The 6,996-nt window shown below is 43.5% G+C and overlaps 1 long non-coding RNA gene across 1 annotated transcript in view; it reads left to right on the top strand.

Annotated features, from left to right (window-relative positions):
- The window catches only part of LOC117282925, a 99,308-nt gene extending 93,913 nt beyond the window's left edge, over positions 1-5,395 (top strand). The window contains exon 3 of the long non-coding RNA XR_004513866.1: positions 5,163-5,395. This is a non-coding gene — a long non-coding RNA (uncharacterized LOC117282925). The remainder of the gene's footprint in view (positions 1-5,162) is intronic.
- Positions 5,396-6,996: the final 1,601 nt, after the last annotated feature.

Here is a 6,996-nt window from a genome sequence, read left to right as displayed (position 1 = left end):
CGTGAGGAGCCGGGATAGCTCAGTCAGTATAGCGACTGACTACGGGCTGGTCGTGAGGAGCCGGGATAGCTCAGTCAGTATAGCGACTGGCTACGGGTTGGACGGCCGAGGGTTCGTAGCTCGATTCCTGGTATGGGCAGGATTTGTCTCCTATCAACGTCGTCCAGACCGATTCTGGGGTAGCGGCCGGGGTCTGAAGCTGACCACTCGCCTCCAAAGAGTACCGAGGTCAATAATACATGCAGATACGTACATAGCGTAGTGTTTAATTAGTTGAGCACGGGAACAAGTTTACCTTTTACCTTTTAGTCGCATATCTGCTAAGTAGGTTCCGTCCCAGCCTTTTGCGCGGTAGAAGTGTTCATATGAAGTTCACAAGAACCGGTCACGACCTTTTTCTGAGCAGTTAAATTCTGTTCATACACCCACAATTCTACTTCATCGAGATCCACCTCAATATTATCCATGCATTCATACCTAAGTAATTTCTAAGTCATATTTTCGCTTCAGATTTCCAGACTAAAATTTTGTAGGCACTTTCACTCCTGTCCATTTTTTCTGCATACACCGGCTGCCACGTCCTCCCGATCTGATTACCGTAATACAGTTTAGCGAGGCGTACATTATGCAGTTGCCTCCCTCACAAATATTCTCCCAAGAATCCTGATGGCTGCCATTCCTGCCGGGATTCGAACCAAGTACTTATCCAATACAAGTCTAATAAATTATTGCTGTGCCAACCGATTCGCTCCATTTTGTATGACAGTTACCATACGTAATTTTGAATGATTTGGACTGAGTGAAATATACACTGCGCTGTTTACAACCGTACAAAACAGCAGATAATATTATACTTTTGCGGAGTAAAAGTGACCATTGAGTTGTTTCTAAATACAGTGAGACGTCTTTTGACATATCAACAATTTTTGGATACATCGTTCAATCTTTAACTGTCGGCTTTTGTAATAGGAGATTGTAATTTGCAGTAATTTTGAGGAAGGTAGATTCTAAATATTTCTAACGATTGCATATAATTCTGAGTTCTTGTAAGGTAAAATCATTTGTTTCAAGCCAGAAAATGTGCACGAACTGTGACATCTACAGTATCACTTCTACTTGCTTGTTCGACTCCCCGTCGCTGTTATGAATACGAAGGCTCCAGATGTGCAGAATTTGTTAATGGCTGGTAAAATACCAGGGCTTATCACCACGGCATGGCGCGTCATCAGGTCGCGGATGGAGGGCAGCTGCGAACATACTGAATACCCAGCAGCGGGGAGCCGACAAGGGATGGTCCTCCATCTTGGGGGGTTGGGCGTGGGACTAACAAGTCCTCACTGTAAAAAGTAAGCGAAATATCACAAAGGGCCTCGGACCTGGACGGATTCTTTGGATAAAGGACCTAAGAATGACCGAGTCAAGGAGGTTGAGATGAAGAGAAGAGGAATGCATATAGGTTATTGGTGATAAAGCCAGAAGGAAAGAGACCACTAGGAAGACCAGAACATATGTGTGTGTATAATATTAAAATGGATCTTAGAGATATAGGTAAGTGTGATAGGGACTGAATTGGTGTTTAATGTGGAATGAAGGCAAGATGTGTTCACAATGCGCTGTGCACTTCGGGGTGTGCAGGTAGTCATATTATGAGAGTTTGTGTTCGCTCGAGACAGTGCTAAGCTCGACAGCATCACGTTACACTCTTTCCACTGCAGTGTAAACATAGAGTGCGCTTGTTGAGAGGCAGACATGGGGACAGAAAGAACTATATCAGCGTTTCATTGGAAACATGTTCTCCCCACCTTCAGGACAGAAGGATCAGCTTGACTTTCCGGATTCGAAGATTTTAGCTTGAGTACTTTGAGTCTAAAACAAGGAGATGCTTTATCGCCACTGCTTTTCAACTTTGCTTTAGAATATGCCATTAGGAAGATCCAGGGAAACCATAAAGAGAAACAGACAAACTTTAATTGACACAAGTAAGGAGGTTTGTCTAGAAGTAAGCACAGAGAAAACTAAGTATTTGTTGCTGTCTCGTCACCAAAATGCAGGGCAAAATCATGATATGAAGATAGGAAACAGATGTTTTGAAAATGTGGCACAGTTCAGATATTTGGGAACAACGATAACAGATCGAAACGTGATTCAGGAGGAAATTAAGAGGCGACTGAAGTCGGGTAATGCTTGCTACCATTCAGTCCAGAAACTTTTGTCTTCTCGTCTGCTGTCTAAAAACATAAAAATAAGAATATACAAAACTATAATTTTGCCTGTGGTTCTGTATGGGTGTGAAACTTGGTCTCTGACATTAAGGGAGGAACATAGACTGAGGGTGTTTGAGAACAGGGTGTTGAGAGCATTTCGACCGAAGAGAGATGAAGTGACAGGAGGCTGGAGAAAACTGCATAATGAGGAGCTTCATAACTTGTACTCTTCTCCAAGTATAATTAGAACGCTCGAGTCAAGGATGATGAGGTGGGAAGGGCATGTAGCACGAATGGGGGAGAAGAGAAAGGCATATAGGATATTGGTGGGAAAGCCAGAAGGAAAGAGACCACTGGGAAGACCAAGGCATATGTGGGTGGACAATTTTAAAATGGATCTTAGGGACATAGGATGGGATGGTATGGATTGGATTGATCTGGCTCATGATAGGGACCATTGGAAGGCTATTGTGAACATGGTAATGAACTCTGGGGTTCCATAAAATGCTGGGAAATTCTTGAGTAGCTGCAGAATTGGCGGCTTCTTCAGAAGGGCTCAGCTCCATGAGTAGGAATGAATGTATGAAGGGTGGGCCTTCTGGGCCCTTGCACCGCGACCACAGTGGTCTATTGTGCTTAGCTCCATGAGTAAGTAAGTACTTTGAGTGGACTTGTTTGCACGCAGAAGAAACTGTGTGAGGTTTGAGGCGCTTAAGGCAGGAATTGTGAAGGTTTTTATTTCCTGGGATGTGATGCCATTTAGTGTAGTAGAAGTTCAGGGATGTTTAGGAAGAACTTGCTGTCTCCGTCTTCAGAGTAAAAAAGTGAATTATCTTTCTCGGTTCGAAGGTTTTCGAATCTGCGAACATTGAGAAATATATACTCCTCACAGAGGACAGCTACACGTATGTGAGAATTTTATTTCTCACTTCTGTCTGCTGTGATAGTCGGGCAGACGTTTACCAGCGTTTCGGCAGAATATGCTGCCTCCATTTTCAGATTATTCTACCCTACATTGTTGCTTCATATCCCACTGCCGCGAGAACGTCAGTCCTTACAAATGCGAGAAAGGAAGACGAAGGACCATAGAAAGTGAGGGCAGATAACAAAGTAAGTCCTGATGGTTATATAACGCATTTACCGAGAATGGATGTGAGTTTCAGGTATCCAAAGGATACCAGCATCCAGGATGCTGAGATATAATATAATATCCAAAGGAAGTTTTAGGCTGTGGATCGATGCTCTGGACAAAACGTGTCGGTGTGACTGGTCTCTCCTGCTTCTGTTCCAAAAGTCCATAGTTCGTATGTCTTCAGCTTCGCAGATTTATTGATTGCTGGGTTATTTGGCGACTCCTTTTTATTTTTATAAGTTAAAGTGTCGGTTGAGATGGGAGTATGATTGTGGATGGGACGCTTCTAAAAGGAAATGGTGCTCTATATTTAAATACTTTTTTCAGGAGGGACTGCGAAAACTAGAGAGAACAATGCATCACAATATCCGGTGGCCTTGCCGCCTGCATACAACTGCAGGGCGTTACGCTGTGTCACTAAGCAAGGCGATTACCTCCCTCTGCTCCTCAAAGACCACGTCTCGATAACTTCAAGAACTTGTACCTATGCATCTAACCGTGATTATCTGAAATCATCTGAAATCTATGATAACAGTTGGAAAGGCATGTTGAAAATTCAACGGGAAATAATTAATTTCTTGTATAAACTTTTCGTACTTCCTGCTTTCCTCTCCTCTCCGCAACATTCCTTTCCTACAGACCTGAGTGCTGTATCGATAACGGTTTGGGCTTGTATTCGGGTGATCCTATTCCACCTCTGTGGTCTAGTGGTCACAGTTCCTGGCTACAGATCCAGACATCCCGGGTTCGATTCCCGGCGCTACCAGATTTTCTGAGAAGTAGTGGGTTTGGAACGGGGTCCACTCAGCCACCTGAGGTTAATTGAGAAGCTACCTGAATGGAAAAGTAGAGGCTCCGGTCTAGAAAACCGAAATTAATGGCCGTGGGGATCCGTTGCGCTGACCACGTGACACCCTCTATCCGCTAAATTTGACACTAACTTCGCCGACAAGCGGCCGTCGCTCGGTCGGTATAGTTCACTTGCGTACTAAATGTTGTATCCCGCACCTGGACTCGATATCGTATCCCAGTAGCAAGACAGGTTGGCTAGGGCGAGCGGTTCCCTCGGGAGTCAATACGGGGTAGCTTCAAGTAACAGCAGAGGTAGAGCTAGGTGGTTTAGTGTACAACTATTAAAATGCAATGCTTACAGGAAAATGTACAGTTAAGACAACAGTTTTACACACTGCCTACGCCTGGGCAGCCACCGACTTCCTCTATCAGACAATCCGTCCTCACGGATCGTAGACTGTGGTGATCGAAACAGTGTCTTGTAACGCCCAAGGGAGGGTATATATTCCTTCCTCCTTAAGTCTCTAATAACGTCATACATTGCATCAGCCTAAAACTTCCAGAACATTCTCCTGCTTACAGTACGTGCGTCCCTCCTGGACTTTGATTGAACTTGACAAAATTTATGGGGCAGGAGAGTGTACGATTGTCACTGTCTTCTAGCTGAAAATAAGTACGTTTTGGTATGATAATACGGGTGAGAAGTCGATTTACAATCTTTTAATATTCCGTCATATTATGGTCTCTTTCTCATTGCATGTACTTAAAGTAGTTATTTTAATTGTGCACCGTCCTTCATTTTTAAGCATCTCACCTTGCAATATTCCCTATTGTGTCAGTTACCTTATACAACAGCTCACTACGTACTAGGTGTTCCCTATATACATATTAATATACCCCAGTTTATACCAGGTATTCCCATATACAACTCTGGCATAATACATATACAGCATAAAACCACGGAATTTTTTGTTTTTCGGGTGATCCGGACATGATACCGGCTATTCTGACTGAGATTTCCGTATTTTTTTCAGTCCTACCAAGCAAGTGCCAGGATAGCTCATCGAATAACACACGACCACGCCCTTTCAAGTCCTTTCCAGTTCATCAAACGTACAGTTTGACACTGGATACCGACAGCATCGTAAACCACAACAGAACCAATCAATTGTCTTACTGAATGACGCATCGAGGCCGGTGATTAAGGCCATCTATCAGAACAAACTATGTGCCTACCGCTCTTGAATGGCACGCAGTGTTACCTGATTGTGAGGTCAGTAATTCACAGAGATTATCACCAAATATGAGATAATTAAAAGCGCGAGCACTTAAAAAATATAGAAATTAAGTTGGCCACAAATATTCGGTCAATACAAGCTATAACCGTCCTGCCCTTACTTTGGTGCCATCTCCTCTTTTACCTTCCTTTTGGCCCCTTGGTTGCCGGTTGCAGCTGCTCCTCTAGCTGTTCCCTCTCACCTGTTGTTACTCTGAGTTTGCAGGTGGCTGCTGTGTCCTTCTTATCCAGTTCTGCTTCCCTTTTTGTTGTTGTGGATAATTGTTTGTGGGATATGGGTTACCTGGATGCTGGGCGCCAGTAAGCTTACTGTAAAGGCTTACTTCTCAGGAAAAGGGATGAAGCGGAAAGTGTCAGTCGGAAACATAAGAGTGTTTGTAGCTAGGCACTGCCACACACTGTTTAGTGAGCACTTTTTGAAATACAGGTAACAGCACTTGTCCTTAACCCCGTAAACAAACTTGAAAACACTCGAACTTTTGCGACCAGATCCCTGGCTACTTATTTAGCGACTGCTTTTTAGTACAACACGTAGAAGTGATTACACTTTCACTTGAAGTTTTAAGCCAAATTAAGATTCACACTAATTTTTGCGTCTAATTGATTTTGCAATTATTCAGAAATTGTTCCCGTAACACACTTAAACATAATTCTGTTTTAACTTTGACTTTCGAACCAAGCTGCCAGTGATGCTAATTTTTCGGCTGTACATTTGGAGAGTTGGTCAGAGACTGCTTTTGCAGACTGACTCTGTATTGAAGCAAGAAATCTTCCCAGCTTCAACTCCGCCTCCAAGTTACTATCCTAATTACGGCTGATTGGAACAATTCGAATTTAGGGAGTTAACCATAATTCTCACTGCTCCAATCACCTAGCTTTAGTTTGGGACTTTGGACCTTAAAGTCCTAACGTCGTTTTTGACAGCTGCTTGAAAAATTATACCAGTAGCGTGGGTTGCTGGCCTTCCCACCTTTGACTTACGGGGTTCAAAACCTGTCAAGTGTAACTTTACCAAAGGATCCCGCCGGTCAACTCTCGAACTGAATTTCCAGGAAAACTCTGCGGGGTGCTTCCGCCCTGGTCTTTGTAGCAGTGAAGCAGGCCCTATTCTTGAAATCAAGAAACGGGCTAAGTCACCCTTGGATGTTCCTTACTACATCCTATGCGTAATTACTCAAAAAAAGAAATCGTAATTACAAATAAAGCTGGTGGTGTCAGTGGTCCGGCTACAGTGCAGACTGAGAGACTCTCATCAAGTTTCATATGTACTTCAAAGGCACCCAATTTGAGCCCCACGAGTAACACGTCACGCGTTTATCCTATACTCAACTTTTTACTGGCTCCATCATAACTGTTTCTGCTATAAACGCACCCCTTGGTTTCAAACTACTTGTACTTACTTGACTTTCGTTGACTGGATTTTTCTGGTAACGTTTACAAACCTCTCGCTGCATATTTGGAACAGAATTAATCTTCGTGTACAAATTCATCCAGAACGATTTCTCCTGTGTAGACGCCATTTTCACAATATGTGCGCCTCTAGCGGGCGGAAATGAAAATACGTTTCCGGC

Source organism: Cryptotermes secundus, unplaced genomic scaffold (assembly GCF_002891405.2).
Source record: "Cryptotermes secundus unplaced genomic scaffold, Csec_1.0 scaffold403, whole genome shotgun sequence".
Taxonomy (NCBI): Eukaryota; Metazoa; Arthropoda; class Insecta; order Blattodea; family Kalotermitidae; genus Cryptotermes; species Cryptotermes secundus.
The sequence above is the reverse complement of the archived record's forward strand: the minus strand, read 5'-3'. Positions and strand labels throughout refer to the sequence as shown.